The sequence below is a fragment of the Chelonia mydas genome, chromosome 5 (genome assembly GCF_015237465.2).
Source record: "Chelonia mydas isolate rCheMyd1 chromosome 5, rCheMyd1.pri.v2, whole genome shotgun sequence".
NCBI classification, from domain to species: Eukaryota; Metazoa; Chordata; order Testudines; family Cheloniidae; genus Chelonia; species Chelonia mydas.
This window is the reverse complement of record NC_051245.2, coordinates 115,611,290-115,634,059: the sequence shown is the minus strand read 5'-3', so window position 1 is coordinate 115,634,059 and position 22,770 is coordinate 115,611,290. Positions and strand designations below refer to the sequence as shown.

The 22,770-nt window shown below is 41.4% G+C and overlaps 2 long non-coding RNA genes across 2 annotated transcripts in view; one reads left to right on the top strand and one right to left on the bottom strand.

Annotated features, from left to right (window-relative positions):
* LOC122465933 overlaps window positions 1-22,770 on the top strand; it is a 240,986-nt gene that overhangs the window by 128,473 nt on the left and 89,743 nt on the right. The window lies entirely within an intron of this gene.
* Window positions 1-22,770, bottom strand: part of LOC122465932 — a 196,777-nt gene that overhangs the window by 171,189 nt on the left and 2,818 nt on the right. Inside the window, exon 2 of the long non-coding RNA XR_006291081.1 lies at window positions 20,741-20,744. This is a non-coding gene — a long non-coding RNA (uncharacterized LOC122465932). The remainder of the gene's footprint in view (window positions 1-20,740; window positions 20,745-22,770) is intronic.

Genomic DNA, 22,770 nt, shown 5'->3' with positions numbered 1-22,770 from the left:
ATGCTTACTCCCCTGATGTAACTCGGAACTCCACTAAGTTCCTTTCACAGATTTTCCTCTGCTTCCTCTCCAAAATGGGAATACAATCAAACTTGGAAGGAACAGCTGTTGCAACCTAAAAACCCTGTGGAGCTCGCGGTGAACCAGGGTCTATCTTTGTGGCTCAAGAGAAAGGGAGCTTTCCTTTAAGTAATTCTTTCTTGGCTTTAAAATCCATGCTACCATTGGGTGACCTCTCGTACCTATACCCGATCCCTTCTGGAGGGAGCTAGCACATGCAGAAGGGGAGTTAATATAGTTTGGAGCAGCATTAACTCCCACTCTGTTTTCCCATTAAGAACCCAGAGGATCATGCTGTGGAGGGTCGTTGTTCCTATCTCTGTCCCCTTCAAATCTTGCACACTCTGTCCTGACCCACAGTGCTTTGACCCCATGTTGGAACTGCAGGGAGCACTCCATTTATTCCCACGGAGCTGTGTTGCTTGTGTTGGGGAACTGTTACTCCATCTTTCACAAACCTGTTCAGTTGCTTACAAGGTTTTGCTACGTTCCATTGTTACCCAGGGTTTTCAGAACGCAAAGCAGTGGTCACTTCACTGTTTCTCTCCAGGCAGTGTAAGGAATAAATCAATGGCGGCACCGCTCATCCATCTGATATATAATTGGCACAAGCAAAAGTGCTTTTACCAAAAACTACTTTTTATTAGGTCTCAAGCACACCCACACATATGCTGTAGCAGTAGGTTCAGCGCATTCCAAACATTTATAGTTACCTAAAACGTCTGATATGGTTTAGAGGAATCAGCAGCCAGGCTTCTGGAGGTGGCGGGCCCTGCCTTCTATCTAACTTCTGGGGAACTTACGTGTCAAACCCATGCCTAGCAGAAAGTTTCCTCAGACTGCTCCAAAGCACACTTTCTAACTAAATTTTTTATAAATTTTCTCCAATCAAAGCAGATAACTCATAATAGCCTCTTACTATCTAACCTATTGGCTAACAATTCCCTAGCAACAGCCAGTAACAATTCATTATTCTCCTTATCAGCAAAGCATTTCTAGTTGTAGCAACAATAAAACTGACACCTTAGAGGCACCTAAAACCAAGGTTGTTGTCCAAACATTCTTTCTACTTACGTGGAACCTTCACTTCTTGTCCCAGTCTCCCATTCCAATAACAAAACTGCAAACATGCAGTCATTTGGCTTTGCCTCTCAGGGCCTAAGATTTTCCTAGCTATGTGATATTTGTTTTTCAGCTGGCAGTGTCTGAACATACAAAATTGCTGACTTCAGTACTGGGGTACGTGCAGGAATTTCAAATGTTGGGGTAATACCATTAGCATACAGGAAGGAGAGCATCAGACATTTAATTTTTAAGTCAGTGGAATTGGAGCTGTAAACTGGCTTATGTGAAAATGGAATCAGGTATGGAAACTTCTGTTGTGCACTGTAACTGCTGTATATAATGCCAAATAGTTTTCCTGCTATAGCTGTGCATGCCTGGCAGCTCTGAGAAAGTGTTCTGTTTGATACTGTAAAATACCACCCGGTTCAGAGGGGCCAGCAGGAGGCCTTTGCACCTTGTAAGTTTCAAGCCTTCAAAAGGGGACTTAACTGGGGCTTGGGACAGAAGCACAAGGGTGAATTTTACCCACTGATGTGAAAGCTAGGTTGAAATTTTTGACCAAAAATAGAAATGAAATTTTAAAAAATTGTGAAACATTTCTCTGTTTTCTCATCTGGTCTACGTGATAGTGATTTAGAAAATGTCATTTATAGTTATCCACAGCGTCAGGGAGCACAACAAAGGGAACAGAGATCATATCCATCGTGGCAGCCTACATACTCAGCCAGGTTCAAACATATGTCAAACCATTGCCCCACAATCGGTAATGTAACCCTGAACGGCACACACCACAATGCATACAGGATACAACTAAGGCATATTATCATGGCAACATGCTTACCACCAGTATGTCACATTTTCTGTTTACCACCTGTCCATCACCTGCAAATCTACACTGCCCCAAGAAACAGTGGCCTATGATTGCACCAAAAGTAACTGCATTTGCATGTGTTGTGCAGAGGAGTCAGAGCAATTTGAAACCCCCTTGGGCAGCTTTAAAATGAAATATTCTCTGCATATTTGCTGACCTGCTTCTGACCCTGACATGCTGGATATTTTCATTGTCATCTAACTGAACTGCTCTGAGCCTTGCTTTCCCCGTTTGTGAAGTATGTGTAAAATGATATTTGCCTACCAAAGAAATGTTGTGAAGTGCCAGGAAATATTAAGGCCAGTAAACATAAGAGGCAGGAACAGAACACGGAAATATGTGTAACTTGGGAGCAATACCGCCTCCTCTAGCGGTTTCTCTAAAACAGCACATGTTGATTTTTACATTAAATGGATTTTTGTGTGCTTCATTGTGCATATGCTATGGAGGCTGGGGTGTGAAATTAGACAAATTCACGCAGCTCTATTTGAATAAGAGAAAATATACGTTTAGGCTAGGATTATCAATGTTACCGAAGGAAGTTAGGTGCTGAAATCCAGTTGAATTTTAGTGGGATTTTGGAGCCTAAATCCCTTAGGTTCTTTTGAAAATCTCACACTTAATATTTATTTAACAAATGGGTCCGTACAGTCTTTGTTACAGAATTACCTAGAAGATCTGAATAGTATTTCATACTCGTCTATACAGAGAAGCTGGAGTCTGTTACTTTCAGCTGAACTTGAGAACACTTAATACATGGTGATAGGAACTTGGGGCTTGTTTCAAGTTGGGGGTCTTTCGCACTTATGTAGTCACACCAATGTTGTCTTGATATAAACCCTTAGTGTAGATAGATGCCCTTCACCAGTGGTAAAAAATGACTTGCCTTGGCATGTCCCTTTTAGCTCTATTGTAACACACCTACTCTGCATGCATCCGATGAAGTGAGCTGTAGCTCACGAAAGCTTATGCTCAAATAAATTGGTTAGTCTCTAAGATGCCACGAGTATTCCTTTTCTTTGTATACCTACTCTAGGGGTTTGAACTGATGTAGCAGCACCAGTGCAAATATCCCCAATTTAAACTTTTCTTATTTCAACAAAATGTATAAATTTTCATGTCAGAGAAATGAGAATGGTTTGTTATAGGTATTCTTGCCTCGTTCCTGTAAACCATGAAGCTACAGATGTGACATGCTGTACCTTGCTCTCCTCTAACACAGGAAAGTACATATATTCTGTTGGCAGACAGAGGGCCAGATTATTAGAGTTCCATAATGGATAAATTTGGCCCCAGAAGCTTTGATTGTTTTCTTTCCTATCCCTGCAAAGTAAGAATTTCCTACAGGCACTGTTTATCTTCTGAATGTAAGTCCTCTCTGATCTCATCTGTTTTATAGTTAATTTAATTGAATTCTGTTAAAAAGAAAAGGCAGTTCACTCTTCATATCATGTATTTAGTTTGCTATCTTCCAACTGGAGCCATCTCTGAACGAGAGTGGAAAAGATCCCCCCGCCGCTCCCACCCCCCCGGCTAAATTCTGTTTCAGCAGCACCCAGTCTTTAATTCAGCTTTGATTTGTGTTCTCTGTGTCTAGTTCGGCCAACACACACAGATATAATAATTCTTGTTTTTATAGTGCAGGAGCACCTAGAAACCCAACCTAGTACCAGCAAGTCAGTCTGCTAGATACCGTGCACACGCATATCAAAACCCAATCTCCGTCATAAAGGGTTTTAAAATTGAACCAGAGAAAGGAGTGGGAGAAAGGATGAATTATATTCCTCGTTTTACGAGTGAGGAGCAGAGGCACTGAGAGATTAATTCCCTGATTTAGCAGAGCATTGTAGCCCATGCATAACTTTAAGCATAAAGCTTAAGTACAATGACTTAAGTCCTTTGCTGAAATGGGGCCTAACTGATTTTCCAAGGTCACACAGGGTGTCTCTGGCATAGCTAGGAACTGAATTCAGATCTCCTGGGTCCTGGCCTAGTGCCTTCGGTACAAGATCATATTTCTTCTGTACAAATACTACATGTGTCGTGCCAGGTTCACAATGTACAACAGCACAAGAGACTCAGGAAGAGTATGGCGAAAGGCCTGCTTCTGCGCCGAGTAAGTGTTAGCAACATTTTGACTTCAGTGGGGACAAGACTGAGCCACAAGCACTGCCAGAAGAGACCATATTGTTTTACCTCAAAAGCTTTAGAAACTCTCCGGGCATCTAATCAGTTAGGAATTTCAGAATTATGCTGATCCAAAGTCAAAGAAACTTTTTTTTGGATAATTTGTGTTGATTGAACATTTGTACAAGTCTGCAGATAATGACATGGAGAGAAACAATATATGCTTTCTGAAATGTCCAAAGATCAATATTTTAAAAATAAACCCAGGATGAATTATCCTTTTATTCCAGGCCCAGAAAGGCTCTTGAGGCAGAAAATAGCCTTATTTTAGTATTCATTATTTTATATAAACACATTATATTCATTTGTTGTGTATATACTTATGAAAAATTAAATATTCAATTATTTTTGAATTACTTCCATTCATATAGGATAACTTTCTTTCCCCGTCCTATTTCCATGCAAAAGCCTTCACAAACACTAGACTCCCTATAAGTCCCATTCAGCCCCTCCAATTCTGAGTGGGACAAATGCTACTTAGGCCTTGGGCTTGCCTTCTGCACTGGAGTGCATTTCATTCATAGATCCGATACAATGACTGAAGCTCCAATCCCACAATGATGTCCACATGCACAGATCCTTGTCCTGCATGGAGTCCCATTGACTTGTTGGGGACACCAGAATTGCAGGTGTCCGCTCATGGAAAGCAGGATCAGGGCCTAAGAGATTTAGGTGACAAATCCCACTTGCTTTACTTATGTGTAATCCCAGTGATTTCACTGGAGGAATTCAGTTCAATCAAAATCAATGAGATTATTCACTGGGTAAGGCAGGTAAGGATTAAGCAGACTGCTGCCTGATTTTAGTTACAGGACCATAAAATATCATATGAAAGTCTTTGGTACCATCAATTCTTCTTTAAATGCATAGTTGTATAGCAAGTGCCTCTGAAATGTTGGGGCAGTTGATTACAGCTAATGCTACATTACCTACTTGGCTGTTAATATATTCCATCTTTTTTTTTTATTTCTGTAGAAAAATATCCATTATGAGAAATTTTATGATCCCTGTCAGCCTGATAAATACTTTAGTACCTCTGACTGGCACAATAATTTCTTCTTCTTTCAGTCTACTTAACCTCTGCAGAGCTTGCAGTTTTCATCATGCACTAAAAAATAAAAACACCAATCATCTTCTAACCTACCTCCTTAGCATAATTTTGAAAACTGGTTGATATAGAATTCACTTTCTCTTATCTCTGCTCCGTAAACAAACTGATTTTGTGAAATGCTTCAATAAGACCCTGAAATAACTTCATTTTGCTTTTTTAGAAAACATCTGGAGAGGTCACATTTCCTGTTAATGCTGAATTCTTTTAATCCTTTTTTATTCGCCAAAAAAATGAAGATTTGGGTCAACGAAAACATATTGAAGGCTCCTGTCAAATTCGCTGAATTGTTTCAAGTTGAAAAAAAACCCAATAGCAAAATCTAAAGAAGTTGTGTTTAATTGCAATGTTTTTTGAATAAACGTTACAACTTTTCAATTCAAAACCACTTTTTGTTTCGAATTTTACCTCAATTTTACTGAAAAAAAAAGGAAAAAATGTTATTTCAGTTTGGTGAAAAATTAGAAAAAATTATTTTGGATTTTTTTCTATTTGGACACTGAACCAAAAAATTGGTTAGTCCCACAGCTCTGCTCCCAATGAGTAACAATTTAATTCATGAGCAATATCAATGGGTAACAAGTAGAAGAATCGGATCATAGGTGAAGGGTGATTATTTATATTTCTCTGTCTGTTTTTGTAGGGTATTCAGGACTTCATGATAGCTATTTTAAAACATAACAAAGCAATTACATATTAGTCTGTTGACAGCTTCCTATGTTGTAGGATAAATATGAAATTAAATAATTAGAGTTGGTTTAGATTTGGTTAAGAAAATGTATGTGTTGTAAAGAAAAGCCCTGACTAGCAAGTAGAAGGCCTTGACAATAATAAGTTATAAATCCGGTAAGAATAAAGTAGGGAGGATGTCTGGTTCAAAGAATAACTAATGTGATAAGGGAAAGTTTCTAAAAAGGGCTGTGATTGATAGGGGTGACTGAAAATGGTTTTAAATAGAGCAAAGCGAATCTGGTTTAAAATGATCCAACATGGCCCTTCCCCATCCCTCACGCCAGCGTTAAAGCCTTTGTGAATGTAGGTGCAATGGGAAAACTGTTGGAAGGAAGAAAGAGATAAGGGAAGGCCTTGGGAAGAAAGGAGGTTTTAAATGTTGTCTGGATTAAGACTGGAAATAATGGTGAACTATCTCTAACAGGTTTTTAGCTCAAGTCAGTACTTGGCAATGTACAGCACTTGTTTGCTAAATTGTATAAAAAAGTAAACTCTTAAAGAGTTCATTGCCAATACCTGCCTGGCCCCATTGGAGCCAACCAATATGGGTCTAAGTGCCCCTCTGCTTAGCCCATTTGTAAATATCTTGACCACATGCTTTTAAATGTTTTGTTACTGTTTGGATGCAGTAAACTGCTTATTATTTAGGCTTTTTAGGCAAGTTTAGAACAATTGTATAATTACCATTTGTCCTCTGGATTTAATAAAGGAATTGGTAGTTAAATTAGTGTTTGGTTTCCCATATTAATAATGTCAAATATTATTAGTAATTCCAACATATGTGATCTTTGTAAATATATTTGACCTCATGCAAGAGGAATGCTATTATTTAACCTTTATATTGGAGTGGCACCTACAGGCCACAACAAGATTGGGCCCCCATTGTGCAAGGCACTGTACAAATATATAACAAATGACAATTCCTCCCCAAAGACCTTACAGTCTGAAAAAAAATAATAATAAACATCTCCACTGCTAATGTGAGAGGTTTTGTACATTTTTTGGGTGCTGTGAAGTTTGTGTTGCAATGTCAAGATGTTTGCCTCTGGCATCATGAGGTTGTGATGTTTGCAATGCAAATATTGTCCTCGCTAAGGCTCAATCAATATGTGGAGTGCTACCCACTCATTCTCAGTAGGAGGTGCAGCAGTGTTGTGATGCGTTGCAGCCTACTTTAACTCCCGATAACATTTTGCATTTTAAACTGTGTGCATATTTTCTTCTCATGCTTTCCTATAAAGGCTTCCTGGCCACAGTGTCTGTTATATTTCCCAAAGGCTTTAAGTTATATCTTCTACTCATCAATATATTACTTTCCATTTGGGAGACTAGCTCTTAATCTCTGGACCAGATCAGTCCTTCCAAAGGGAAAATCTATGGGAAGGGAATTGAGAGGGAGGAAATCGCCAAAGAGGTTCCCCTCGTCAAGTGTCATCTCAAAATGCTCCAGTTAGGGTGGGAAGAAGGGCAGGATTAGCTTCCCCTCTCCAGAACAGCTAGGTCCAGACCCAGGGATCAATGAAAATCTACAGGAGCCCAGTAGTATCCATGATTCTGTGTCAGGTCTGGTCCCTGGGGCCTCCTTTTGGTCCCTGGCAATGCAGCTCCACTGGAGCCATACTAACAAACTTCTATAGACAATAGCTGGACCCTGAATCCCACTTAGAGGGGAAAATCCTCCTGCGGTAGGTATGGGGAAAAGCAAGATAGTCTGAAAACTGATAATAGGTTGCAGTGCTCTTTGGATCATGATTTAGGTACAAACCAGGTTGAAAGTGGCCAAAAGTCATAATTTTATGATGCTTATTCAGCACAGCAGCATATGCAAAATGACTTGTGGTCTCAGTAGATTTTGAAACTGGCAGGAATCCATGTCACGAAAACCCCTATTGCAGCTGGGCACTATTCCTGGCAATTCAGCAGCGAGGCCAGAGTTTGAGTGGGCATGGACTGAACCTGGCCTCTTGATTCCCAATCCTCCTCCAGTCAATATTTGTCACATTGGCAGGGTAGGATGAGGAGGTTTGCAGGACCAGCGCTTCTGCTACACCTGTGTGGGTAGTTTCAAGGGTCATAGATTGTGATAAGCACTAGATGTACATGTAAAAAGATATCTATCTGTAATAATACTGAATGTAGAGTGCCAACCGTGTGGTATCCAACTTAAACCCAAGATTCAAGATTTTCTTCTGCAGGCTTTCAAGGGAGGAAAAGGTAATTTTCAAATGATTTGTGAAGCTTTAACTTAATTTTACTGTAACAGTCCGGACAACTCTATTCCATTCCTTCTTGCAGAGAAGACAACATTTTGCATAATACATCCAGACACATTTCCACTTGATTTTCAAATGAGTTGAATGAAAAATAGATGTTGCAGAAATCAGCAGAAACTTTTTAACTGAATTCAGCTGATCCCAGCAGGTCACGGGTGGTATTTAGTTACCATATCGCTGCTGACATTCTTCACTAGGATGTTTTCGTATAGGGCTAGATTCTCATAGCCCTTCCTCAGCTGGGTGGGGTAATAGGTCCACCCCGACTTCACTACTGTGCTCAGCCCTGCCCACATTGTGACTCCAGGCATGTGGGGAGAGCATGGGCTACTCACCTGATATTGCCCATTGCAAATCAATGGGCTAGGATGGGCAGGTGGGGAGAGCAGGAGGCGCACCATCTTCCTCCATCCCCCATCTCAATGGCCACAATAGCTAGCTAAGCATACAGAAAGGAGTCAGGTGAATCTGGACGGGGTAAAGGTTCCTATTCCCTCCCCAAAACAAGAGAAGAACAGGCAAGTAAGAGGGTCCTATTGGGCTACTCCCTGAGTTTGGATGCCTAAATAGCCACAACTGCAAAAATGGCCCCCTCCCATTTGCAGCTGGGCGAAAGATTTCAGCCTGTCTTACCAAAGGCAGATCTGCATTGTGACCTGCCGATGCAGTTACTGCACCATTGTCTATCTAGGAATGAAACTGTACCCTGTGAAAACTCCCAACTAGTGCAAAGTGCAGCATTCCAGTGTAAAGCAGGCCCAATGGAGTCCAGGCTATAGTTTAACAGAGCCCAGATACAAATGTAAGCGTGGGGGATGAGGAGTCTTCTCTACACTGGGAGTAGATTCTGGAACACACCACTGTAAGTCCCATCTCCAAGCTAACGCTTTCCCCAGAGAACTCATAAAGAAGGGAAAGGAAGTAGGGCACTTGAAGGTACCAGCTTATTAAAGTGGGAGGGGTGGGAGGGAAGTAAATTGACGGTCCCCAGGGCACAACACAGGCTTTTAACCCATGTACTAAAGTGATGGGCCCTTAGCTGTTTATAATCTGTATACAGATGGGAGTTGATGTGTGTGGTAGGGGCAGAGTGGGGAGTGTGAAATACATGGTGACCCTGAAGTAACAATGTGTTTTTCTTCTGCAGTAAGGATATCAGTAGCTAAACTCTTTCAGGTTTCAAACAACCTGTTTCAGGGTATCTGAAATGTGCTCACAGCAAATGGATTCTGTTCATTTGTAACTCGACATTTTCATTGCAACATCCATGAAAGTGAAATGAAATAGACACCTGCTGTCTGGTTTTATAATGGACTGTATAATTTTGTCAATGTCTTTTAAAATGCCAGAATGAATGGAATAGGATTGTTCCCATCGATGAAATGGAGTTAGAGCTTTGCAAATCACTTGAAGATTTGATTTTCATCTCTTGGGGGTGGAGGGAATCACACCTGCCAAGGGAAAATGTTAGGAGAAAAAAGATAAATTCCCTACATTTTCCTTATAAAATATTATTTCCCCTTCCTTTTATCTTATCTTATTTTTATACTTAGGAACAAATTATGAATATTCTGCTTGTATCAGCTGGAGGGGCACCCAGGGAGCTGCTTCCCTCTCCAGCGCTTGTTTCAAATGCAGCCATCCTTTGACCTCTTGCACATATTGGACCAAATTCTTCTCTCGTTTTCTTCAGTTTTACACAGTGTAACTTAAAACATTGTTGCGCCCTGAATGAAAGGATCTGGGTGAACTAGCACTGTAGGAAGAACGCTGCATCGGGGTGTGTCTGGTTGGGCTATAGCCATGCTTTCTCCATACACCATTTAGCAGTAGGAGTGAGAGGATAGACTTGTGGTTAAGGCACTGCTCAGACGTTCTGGGTTCCATCCCCAGGTATACGACAGACTCCTTACGTTACCTTAGGGAAGTCTTAGTCTTGCCATGCTTATTTCCCCATCTGTAAAATGGGGACAATAATACTGCCATTGTCAACTCTTTGTCTGTCTTGTCCATTTAAATTGTAAGCCCTTTAGGACAGTGGCTCTCAACATTTCCAGACTACTATATCTCTTTCAGGAATCCGATTTGTCTCGCATACCCCCAAGTTATACCTCACTTAAAAACTACTGGCTTACAAATCAGACATAAAAATACAGAAGTGTCACAGCACACTATTACTGAAAATTTGCTTACTTTCTCATTTTTACCATATAATTATAAAATAAAGCAATTAGAATATAAATATTGTCCTTACATTTCAGTGTACAGTATACAGAGCAGTATAAACAAGTCATTGTCTGCATGAAATTTTGGTTTGTAGTGACTGTGCTAGTGCTTTTTATGTAGCCTGTTGTAAAACTAGGCAAATTTCTAGATGAGTTGATGTACACCCTGGAAGACCTTTGCGTACTCCTAGGGGTACGCATGCCCCTGGTTGAAAACCACTGCTTTAGGACAGGGGCATTCTCTTACAGTGTGTTAGGACAGTACGGTTCTAGTTCTGACTGGGGCATAAAAGCATTATCGTCATACAAATAAATAACAGCAACAACATTAAACCAACAAACTCCAGGGCATTTAACTTGTGTAAATTGGAGTTTAACTTGCACCAATTTTCCTTCTTCGACGTTTTTATTTTCATTCTTTTCACAGTGGCACAAGATAGGGATAAAGGGTAACATTTTCAAAAGCAACTGACTGACTTATGGCCAGTTTTTAAAAGGCAATTAGGTACCTAAAGATGAATATAAGCACTTAATGGGATTTCTCCCAACTAGGCGCTTTTGAAAAAATCTCACTAGGTTCCTGTTTGCATCTCTAGGCACCTAAACATCTTTGAAAATTCTTAGGGCCTATCTTCATGTTCCATCTGCATGAGTGACTTAGGAGTCTAAGTCCCATTGAAAGTATACAGGCTTTAGGCTCCTAAGTTCCTAAGGACATGTCTACACTACAAAATTAAGTTGACCTGACTTACGCTGGCTTGCAGCCACCACAGTAATTACATTGCTTATGTATGGCTACGCTTTGCTCCTTGTGTTGGTGGTGTGCATCCTCGCCAAGAGCACTTGCACTGATTGAACGGTCAGTGTGGGGCATTGTGGGAAAGTTTTTGAAAGTCAGCAAAAGTCAATGTAAGCAATACAGTGTCAAGATTGACACTGCATCAACCTAACCATATCTACATTGATTCTATGCCTCTCTTGGAGGTGGAGTTGTTAAGTTGGTGTAGCGGGCGAGTTATATCGGCGGGATCGAAATTTTAGTGTAAACATTTACATAGTTAGGTCAACATAAGCTGCCTTGCATCACCGTAACTCTGTAGTGTAGACCGGGGCCAAGGCACTTTTGAAAATGCTACTTAGGCTTATAATTCACTTAAATGTGTTTGAACCTTTTATCACAAATGTCTGTCTTGAAAACTGGCAGTCCCTGGGATTTGTCTGTCTGCATATATCCAGGATTTTGAGACGGGGTCTGCATTTCTAATGTTATTCTCTCTTTCACTCACACACACAAGTAGGAAAACAATGTGTGGTTTTTGAGTTTTCTTAAATAAAGTAATCTTTTAGGTCTTCTCTATCCATCAAGAAGAAGTGTGTATGAGGTGTATGAAGGAGCACAAGTCCAGTGTATCCCATTGTGTGTGTGTGTATTGTAACCTGAATAGGTGACCTTTAAATATAATTTCAATCCAGTGTTTCATATGTAGAGTTTACCTGCCTCCCTTTCACACGAAATGAATGTATTTATTTTCATTGCAGAGCAAAATAAAGGATGAAAAGAGATGAGTTGTCCACAAAATTAAAAGGGTAGGCACTTTTATCACACCTTGTATTTTGTTTGGTGGGGACATTATGTATACACGGTGGGGTAGATTTTTAACCTTCTTACGCGCCCACATGAACACCAGATCCTGGGTCGGCAGACGCAGGAGTAAGCATGTCTATGCATCTGATGCAGGGTCCTGCACTTAGGATGGAAGAATCCAATGCACCGCTACAGACTAGGGACCGAATGGCTAGGCAGCAGTTCTGCGGAAAAGGACCTAGGGGTGACAGTGGACGAGAAGCTGGATATGAGTCAGCAGTGTGCCCTTGTTGCCAAGAAGGCCAATGGCATTTTGGGATGTATAAGTAGGGGCATAGCGAGCAGATCGAGGGACGTGATCGTTCCCCTCTATTCGACACTGGTGAGGCCTCATCTGGAGTACTGTGTCCAGTTTTGGGCCCCACACTACAAGAAGGATGTGGATAAATTGGAAAGAGTCCAGCGAAGGGCAACAAAAATGATTAGGGGTCTAGAGCACATGACTTATGAGGAGAGGCTGAGGGAGCTGGGATTGTTTAGTCTGCAGAAGAGAAGAATGAGGGGGGATTTGATAGCTGCTTTCAACTACCTGAAAGGGGGTTCCAAAGAGGATGGCTCTAGACTGTTCTCAATGGTAGCAGATGACAGAACGAGGAGTAATGGTCTCAAGTTGCAATGGGGGAGGTTTAGATTGGATATTAGGAAAAACTTTTTCACTAAGAGGGTGGTGAAACACTGGAATGCGTTACCTAGGGAGGTGGTAGAATCTCCTTCCTTAGAGGTTTTTAAGGTCAGGCTTGACAAAGCCCTGGCTGGGATGATTTAACTGGGACTTGGTCCTGCTTTGAGCAGGGGGTTGGACTAGATGACCTTCTGGGGTCCCTTCCAACCCTGATATTCTATGATTCTATGATTCTATGATTCTATGATAACTTGCTCCCTGGAGTAGGTAGGTGGGGAATGGGCAGAGTCTTATTTTCACCCCCTACTTGCTGGCCATCACACCTGAAATAGCTGTATTTTACTACTGGTATAAGTCAGCACTAAATTATTTGTAACCATGGTGAGCAAGGAGGAAGCAGAGGAATTGTGACCCCAAGTTGTGTCACTGAGTCACAGTGTCTCCTTGGCTACTCATGGGGTGGTGCAGCTTGTGAGCTATCCTTTGCTCAGGGCTTTGTTTGAAGGCACAATCTAGCCCAGTGAAAGTGGGACAGGGACCAATTAAACTTATGCCAAAGAAATGTAAATGTCCTTTTGTTTTCTAATCAGATTCTCTAGTTGGAATTTTTTCAGTTTTACACAGAACTGAAACAGAGATAATCCAGACAATATTATAAGCAAGGATAAAAACAGATAAGAGGTGTTAGTATTTACAAGTCTCACTCCCTTCATATCCAGCTTTTAGTGCCTCTTTTCAAATGTAAATTGAGCCAAAAGATCTGTCAGTTTGTCCTACTGAAGGGTGTTTTGTGCATCTTGAGCTACTTGGCACACCTCTAATGAAAGGAGAGAAGGGACTGGAGAATGGGGGTGTAGTAGAAAAAAAATCTATGCTTTTAAAATTGACAAAATTGCCTATTTCCAGGAATGTCATGAATAATCAGCAGAACGTTAAGTGCCAATAAGAAGTTATTCCCAGTTGGTGCAGACAGATCTTTGGTAGTCTCACAACTCATCTCAAATAAATTGGTTAGTCTCTAAGGTGCCACAAGTACTCCTTTTCTTTTTGCTAATACAGACTAACAGGGCTGCTACTCTGAAACTCATCTTCACACTCCAGTGGAGTTCATGCTTAAACAGAGGTGAACAAGGGAAATCTGTAAAGGTACCTGATGTTAGTAACTGCAAGGGCACAAGGACTAATGAAATGACAAATAGCAATCTTTTCAATTTTGTTTGATACCGGGCTGCTGTCTCCAAGCAGCAGAAGCAATAACTTCATTTTGAGCCTTGCATTTGTATAAACACTCTACCACACTATCCCCTTAGCCAGAGCTGTGGAAGTTGTTTGTGAAGATGGCTAAGCAGAACTGTTTAAAACAAAAACTTTGTTTTTTGGTTTGCTTATTTTACATACTGATTTCAGCAACTTATGGTGTGAAAACATAGCACCTGATTCTTCTTTGCAGCAGTGTGAAGAAACCTTGGTGTAAATGAGAATCCAGCCCATAAAGTGTGCAAAGATAAGTGTCTTATTTTAGTACCATTATGAAGAGTCAGATTGTGGCCTTACAGAGGCGTCCAGGGTTGTGAGGCATCTCACCACTACCTGGTCCAGAATGGCACATTTTATGAAGGCCCATTCATGCATCCCTTGCACATCCAAAATATCCATTTGGGACAGATCCTCAGTTGATGTCAATCTGATTCGCTCCATACACTTCACTGGAACTAAGCAGATTTCCACCAGCTGATATTCTGGCTGTGCAAAGAATGCAGGATTGGGATCAGATATTGTTCGTTACTTAATTGTAGAATTACTGAATAACATCTCAGTAATTTTTATAAAAGAATATACTGCACTTCTATTGTACTCTTTCTGATTATGCAGTGAATGGCAGACTTTTGGTAGACTTATTTCCGCCTGAGAGAGATCAATTCAAATTAATAAGGAGCTGTTAGAGAGAGGCGCTTCAAAAGATAAGCCTATTATCAACATACTGTAGAGGTAGAAAATAAAGTTAGAAGAAAGACTTTGGAGCTAAACTAAGGCTTCAGCTGACTATGAAAAGGTATTCTAGCCTAAGGTCCTCTAATTTGAGATCTCTATTCCCACAGTGGTTACATGACATTTACGCATCGATATGCAAACTGCATGAAATCAGTACTTCTTTACATTTAAACTCAGTGTATAATGGGACACTTTCTCCCTTTTAGCCTTTGGGATGCAACAGGAATGAATGAACGAATGACTTTGATCCTTGAATACAAGACTGCATATTTTATGACAAGTTGGGTGTGTACCAGTCAGAATAGTCCCCAGGCAGGGTAACGGGACTCAGGTACAGAGCTGGCACTTACAGAGCCCTGGGAGAATTCTCACTGAGGCTAGCATCATTGAAAACTAAAAATCTTAGAGCTGTTGCTGGGGACTGTATGAAAAAAAACAAACCCCAACTATTTTTAACTCTCATGGAGAGCCACACTATCATAAGACATATTATTTATTCAAACAGCAAGTGTACTCCTACCAGGTACAGCAGCATTTTCTTTAGATTGGTTTTATGCAGTTTTGAGTATCTGGGGCAGATCCTCAGCTGGTGTAAATCAGCCCAGGCCCATGGAAGTCAATTCAGCTAACGTATATCGACAGAGCTGCGTTTCTGGTTCACAGTTGGCTTTTCTCCCCTAACCAGCCATCCTGAAAAGTGCTGGCTAACAAATCTGGAGACTTTTTAACTGAAGACCAAGGTACACATTGGACAGCAATACACACTTCCTTAACAGTGTGCAGCCTCCACCCTGCCCTGCCAGGGTTACCCTAGGGGTAAGATGTTAGTTCATTTCCCATTAATCTTTGGGCTCTCTGGTGCCTGGTCTACGCTACAAAGTTAAGTCTCCGTAAGCTGCCTTGCATTGACTTAGCTGTGGAAGTGTCTTCACTTAAATTGGGCTCCCGGCAACGTAAGTGCCTTTCTGGGTACAGACCTGCGCGGATACAAATTCATGTCTGTGGATGCGGATATCCGCCTATTTAAATTGGTATTCACCGAACCGCAGGGCTCTCCCGGAAACCACAGCAGTGAAAGAAGCAGAACGTGGAGCTGTCACTCCCAGAAGCCAGTGCCCTATGCTGGCAGCTCCTCTGGCACGGCTGTCTCACCCACAGCCCTGCCCACCGGGGTGGATACAAGGCTCACCAGCTGCTGTCCCTGGTCGTGCCCTTGTGTTCAAGTGGTATGCATGCCCCCAGACAGGAGACGCAGACAGCCACTGGGGCAGGGCTGAGGGCGGTGCTGCGGGCGGTTCAGCCATGCCGGAGGAGCTACCAGTACGGGGTGCTGGCTCCTGGGAGCAGTGGCCCCATGTTCTGCTCCTTTTGCCTCTGTGGTTCCTGGGAGAGCCCTGCGGTTCCTCGGATACTGATTTATATCTGTGGATATCCACATTTGTGGATATACATTTGTATCCGCACTGGGCTCTATCCCTATGCCAATTTAGTAACACCACTTCCCCAAACCGTGAAGAGTCATGGTTGACACGCTCTCAGTGTAGACGCTGCATTGCTTATGTTGACTGTTACTGGCTTCCAGGAGCTGTCGCACAATGCCCCACGCTGACAATACAATCGATAGAAGCTCTCCTGGTGTGGACGTGCATTGCCCACAGAAGGAGCCATGCGTGCCCACACACAAGCGATTTAATAACTGCGGTGGCTGTGTGCTGATGGATGGTAGGTCGACATAATTTTGTAGTGTAGACATGGGCTGGGACAGATCCTCAGCAAGTGTAAAGCGGTGTAGTTCCGGGGTGGCTCGTTAGCCCAGGCAAGTGAGGCACAGCCTTAATGAAGAATTCCAAAAAGCTACAGAACTTTCATTTTCCATGTTCTTTTTTATTTAATTGATACATAAATATAAATTTAAGGAGAAAATCTGATTTGAGTTAAATGTCAGAACTCGCACTCTCCAGTAGCGAAACACAGCGCCAGGAGCTCAGTCTGGTGGCTCAGATTTTGGTCTTGCTAATAGTGCCTTGAGAAGCTGCCTTTTTACCATGGCAATTTACCACAGGATATTGCTGTGGTAACCACTGCTTGGTGAGGCCACGGCAAGATTGTAGCAGTTAAGCCTGGGCTGCAGTGGGTGTGTAGGGAGTGGGGGTGGGACCTGTGCTTCCTTGGCTCCCGCCCACACTGGGTGGATCCCATGTATGTGTGTGGGAGCTGCTGCTGAGCCCACTTCATGCTCTGCCCCCCACGCCAGCGTGGGTAGCAGTGGTGATGGTGATGCCAGCCTGCTGCTGCTTCACTATAAATAAGATAAGCTTTAAGTAGCTATAACTATTTTGTTCTTTGTGTCTCACCTGTCGAAAATGTCATGAGCCACCACTGATGTAGTTCTGTTGACTTCAGTAGAGTTATACCAGTTTACATGAGGTGAAGATCTGGCCATTTGTGAAGACTGGCAACAACAGAAGTGCTAATAAGGGCGGGGTTTTTTTGAGATGGATGTGTGTCTAGAAACTGGACTGGGATCAACAATTCATTTAATCAGCTACCAAAGAGAACATCAAAGGATAGCAACTTTTTAAATACTACTGACCTAGTCTGGATTCAAACATTACAGGTAAAAATGTCAATAGCCTATAACTAATCCCTCAGATTACGTTTCCCTAATTTTAGGGCATTTTTGCTTGATTCAATGGTTTTTGAATAATTTTGTCAATATAGTAATCATAACCAAGCTCACATTTATTATCAAAGTCATTTTCCCCCTCCCAGACCATGTTTACTGTGGACACAACCAAAACCCTAAATCATCCTCATGTTGTATTTATGGTCTTCCATATTCTCCTGTTGTCTCCACAAGGAATTAATAATTGGAGCTGCAGTCTTCTTATTCTACAGAAATGTATTCTGAATGGTATTCTGCAAGGCTCAGTTTTTCCCCCCAATGACCTTTTTACTAGTACTTATAGTTCTGGTGATCTGACAATTTCCTTATCATGGTATGTGTATATAAATATTCAAAGTGTACACTTTGCCACATTGCATTAACTTGTGAGATTCACCAACAGAACTTGGTGACAAGCTTCGGATGTGATGGTAGCAAGAGTGGTAGAAATTGGAAAACATGACATGATGCAGTAGTTCTCCAATGTGGTGAAACCGCCTGTTTGTTACTGTAGTTTGGATAGAGGTTTTTTTAATATTAATGAATTCAGTGTAAAATACTATGATCTATGAACAGAGCTCAGCAAATGATTCACAACACCCTATTTATTTGACAACTTAGCCTTGTTTGCTGTTTGAGGATTGCCCACAAACAACTGTGTCAGGATAAGAAGCCTAATTTCTTTCCTGTTTGTTTCGTGGACATAGGAATTTCAGTTGCAGACCAAAACTTCACCTTCCAAGAACATTTGCATATGAACAAAACTTAATTTGCATGGATTCCCCACCCCCCCCCCCAAAAACCTAATGGCCAGCAACTTGAGCTATCCTTAAGCAAATGCAAGGTGCCTGTTATCCCTATATTGAAAGATTTTCTGTTGTTGGAGCAACTGTAGGTGAAAAGAGGTGAGCGGTTAGCTAGTTTGCATTCACAGGCTGCTCAATAAGCTCTTCCTTGTGTTAGCAGTAATGTTGTTCTTAATTTCCAAATGTCTGTGATAGGCAATTTTTATTTAAGATCTGGACTATGGAAATGTGAAGTAGCTGCTGTTGTTAAGCAAGGTGGAACTGGGATGTGGTGGCATAGACCAAAGGTCATCCTCCATTTTGGAAGGCAGGGTTCTATACTACAGAGGGCAAAATAGACTGAAGCTGCTTGAGACTTAGAGTGGGCTCTTCTTTCTGTGTTATATGTTTTAATAAAAATAATATAACTGTTAAATACAAGTTCTCTGTGCCTTAATAAGCCGCCCATCCCAATAGCTTGGAGGAAGATGGTGTGTAATTGAGATTGATTGCCTTGATTTGTGGAGAATTGGCCAGGCTCAGTCAGAATGTTTAGAGGCAAATTGGTAACTTTACACTGACTCACCATTTCATTATATTTTCAGGAAAGGAAAGTAAACAGTGGAGAAGAATTGATCTGCCCATAGGACAGGCAACTGTCCAATTTCTATCAATTTGATTGCTAGACTTATGTATAAACTGCAGGGAAGCCATCACTGTTGTGTAACGTTGGTGCCACAAAATGGCCACTATGCCTCACCTCAGAGGTGGCTGTGCTATAGCAGTAGGTGAGGTGATTTCTAAGATGAAATGCTATAAAATGTCTTAGTGCTTGTGAGGGACACAGTTGGCCAAGATCTGACATCCTTACTCACACTGAATGATAGCTTACTCTGCTAGTAGTACCACTGAAATCCACAGGGTTTCTCAAGGAGTCATGTACTACTCAGAGTAAAGTTGGCAGAATCTAACCCTATATAAACCAGTCAGCAATAAAAATCAGATGTCTTTGTTCCTTTCAGTGCCAATGAATAGCCTCCCAGTACCATTCTTGCACAGTTGCCTCACAAATGCAATATTGCCCCTAGATACTCTCTCTAGAGTGTAATATACTCCTAGATACTCCCTCTCCAGATGGCCACGCACTTCTGCGGATGATGTTATTGGTCAGATTTGGTGTTATTCCTTGAAATGTCATTGCTGGAGGTGCTGATTCTGGGAATGACAATACTCATGGTACTGGAACCCCTTGAGAAGGAATAAAGTTTAACAACAGCTGGCCAGATCATCAGCGGGTGTAAATCAGCATAGCTCCTTTGAAATCATTGGGGCTTCACCAATTTACGGCAGCTGGGGAGTTTGGCTAGTATATCAGACTTTAAAATAATACTTTAATACACAGCTTTAATGAAATCATCTTTCAGATTTGTGCTAGGTGTGATGTCTAGAGGGGTGGAAGACACTGTATAAATGGCTTTGTGCTGTATACCTCCCTCTATCTTTCTTTATTACCCCTTTCTATTTTACTTTTTCTCTCTCTTCTTTGTGCTTACAAACAGTAATAGAGTAATTAATCATCTGATATTCCTGGTTTGACAGCTTTGGCCTCTGCTGACTACATTTATATTTCATCAGGCGGGGCCTGTTTTGCCACATCCTCTGGCTTGTCATTACCTGCCCAGTAATTCTCAGGGCTATCAACTCTTCAGCTCAAGCAGCATTATGCATCTGCTCAAGAATGATTATCTAGCTGGAGAAATCAATAAACTGAAGCTCTATTAATAAAACACATTATAAGGGAGATGCCAAAATGACTGTCATGTTCTCTTGTGTGAGTACTGCCTTAACATAGAGAGAGCTGTCAGAAAGCCATTAGAATTAAATCAGTCTGACACCATCATTCTAGTTTCTTTAATAGCGGGGTGTCAGCACCTCAGTATTTCCCTGGACTAATAGATGTCTGGGAGGAAATAAAAGTTCACCATCTCGAATGAGAGACTTTTGAAGCTTAAGTTTTGTTGGATACAAAATGAAAGCAACAGAACAACTTATTATCTGTTGCCCCAGGGTCACGGTTACAGACTAGTGATTCAAGCACTCTGATCTGAGAGGAATTTGGACACATGCCTGCATGGTTACAATCAGGGGGACTCTCAAAAAGATTAGTATCAGGATAAAATGGAAAATTACAGACAGAAATCACTGCAATTTAAATTAATTCCTCTCTCTAGCTGTTTGCCTTCGCTCTCGAAGTGTGATGGTACAGTAGCATATTGCATTTCAAGTCAGAGCAGACATCTCCATCTGATCTGTGAGGAAGGTCACATGTCCTTCTGTTTGAAAAGCACAACTCTCCCAAGTCCATATCTCCATCATTTATTCCAGTGCATGATACAACTGAAGTATTTTGACTCGATCATCCACTCTGAAAATTACATGCCTCTCACAGCAGCCCAGTTTCAATCCTGGATGTGGAATTTCTAACCTAGCATTTAGCAAGTGATCCAGACTACACTTCAAGCAGTTTGGTAAAGAGGAATAGAAGGAAACTATTTGTATCATTTGGAAGCATCCCTGAGGATGCATTTCACAGCAGAAGATTGAGATTTGCACTACCATTTAGATTCATTCTCCTTTTGTATTTGCTTTTAAAGACTAAATGGTGGTCTGGGATTCCTGATGGAAAAGATGCCTTCACTTAGCAGGATTTATTTATCTAATTCTTACAAAATGCATGCACAGAAAAAGAGATTGTCTTTCGAATTGTTGCATAACAGATGCTGGTTCATTAGTTTAAAAGTTGAAGATATCATTCTCCCAGTTTCCATGGATAAAACATAGCTCCACTTGACTTTCTAAAGTGGAAGAGAGGCAAAACCACAACTTGAATACTTGCTATTATTATTTCTATCATGCTAACACCTGGGAGCCCCGACTGAGATCAAGGCCCCATTTTGCTAGCCATTGTGAATACATGTGATAAGAGACAGTCCCTGCTCCACAGAGCTTATAAACTAAAGAGACAAAAAAGTATTAACTCAATTTTACATATAGGGAACTGAGGCACAGAGAAATTAAATGATTTGCCTCAGTTCACTCATGAAGTCTATGGGAAACTGCAAATTTAAAATGAATGTCAGGCCAGAGCCTTCACCATAAGACAATCCTTTCCCTCAAAATTCCTGGAGCTATTTGTGAACCTTTCCAAGGCCCTGGGCCAAGTTTCAAGTGAGCTTGCTTTGTAGTTTGAATGAACCTGGACTGAGTTTCACATACTGGAAAAGGGCTTTGTGGTTTCTGGTGGCAGTTGCACAAAACTCATTGGTTTGAATCTATTCGAAACAAGGGCAGGAAAATGGCAGTTTCAGCTGATATTTTCCATGAGATTTTGGATTTGTTCAAACCCTAAGCTCAACAGAAATCTCGGAGGCATATGTACCGACATGAATCGAAACAAAAAAGAGTTGAATTCAATGCCTGTGAACAGAAAATGTAGAATTTCACATAGCTGCGATAACCGGCTCTAGAAAAAGGCATTGCTTGCAATATTGAGAGCCTGCAACCTCTAAAACATTGATCAATTTGAGCAGAGTAGGAGAAGCAAGCTGAGAGAAGGGGAAATGAACTGAAAATGAAGATTATTGGCATAGTTTCAGGAGTTTCTCCAAAGGCACTTTACAGTGCACAAAGAGCGAAGGTCGTGAATGCCAGGGGAGGGGGAGGGAGATGAGGCTGGGCACAAAGTGGGCAGAGAGAGTTCAGTTGAAGCTAGAGTGATTTACGAGCATGATCACTTTTTGCGATCCTACATGATTCTGTATCCCAGTAGGGGAAAAGTATCCTGTGATGACATTAATCATTTTAAAGATATATTTTGGGCCTTGATTAGGTGTCCCAGTTTTGAAGAAAGAGAAAATATACACACTGGCAATATTCCTCCTTGTGTCTAGCTTGTGTCAGAACATTCAGCATAACAGCTGCTACCAAAGTATATACTCTTCCTGTATTACCCTGTACAGTAAACTGATGTTTAATTGTAGAGCACTCATGAACTGGGTCGTAAAATATCAATTAAAAAAATGTACAACACATTAGTTAGATTCAAAACAAGGTGTCCAGACTTAGCATTCAGTCCAATGCTGTTAATTTCTCACAACAACTGTGGAGATAAGCAAATACCTGCATGTAAAAATATTACAGAATGGGTCAGGACCAGTGCTAAGAACACAGGGATACGTACCCATTTTGGTTGCATGAGACGGACTGTTGTGGGAGATGCAAAAAACGCATTATTCCTTTTGTCCTTAGGAAGGGGGTAGATGAGATGAGAATCCCCTCATTGGGAGGGGATGACCAACGAGAACTTTGTGCTGGAGGAAATGAAGGATTCTTGTGCATCCCACCAGTGAGTGTATGTTGTAGGTCTCCTTCTCTGCCCAGGCCACAGAGGATCTGAGTTTGTTACCAACCCCTCTAGGGAGCCTTAGCTCAAACTGCTTTCAGTTTTGGCGCTTTCCAGCTCGATTTGTCCTGTGTTGGC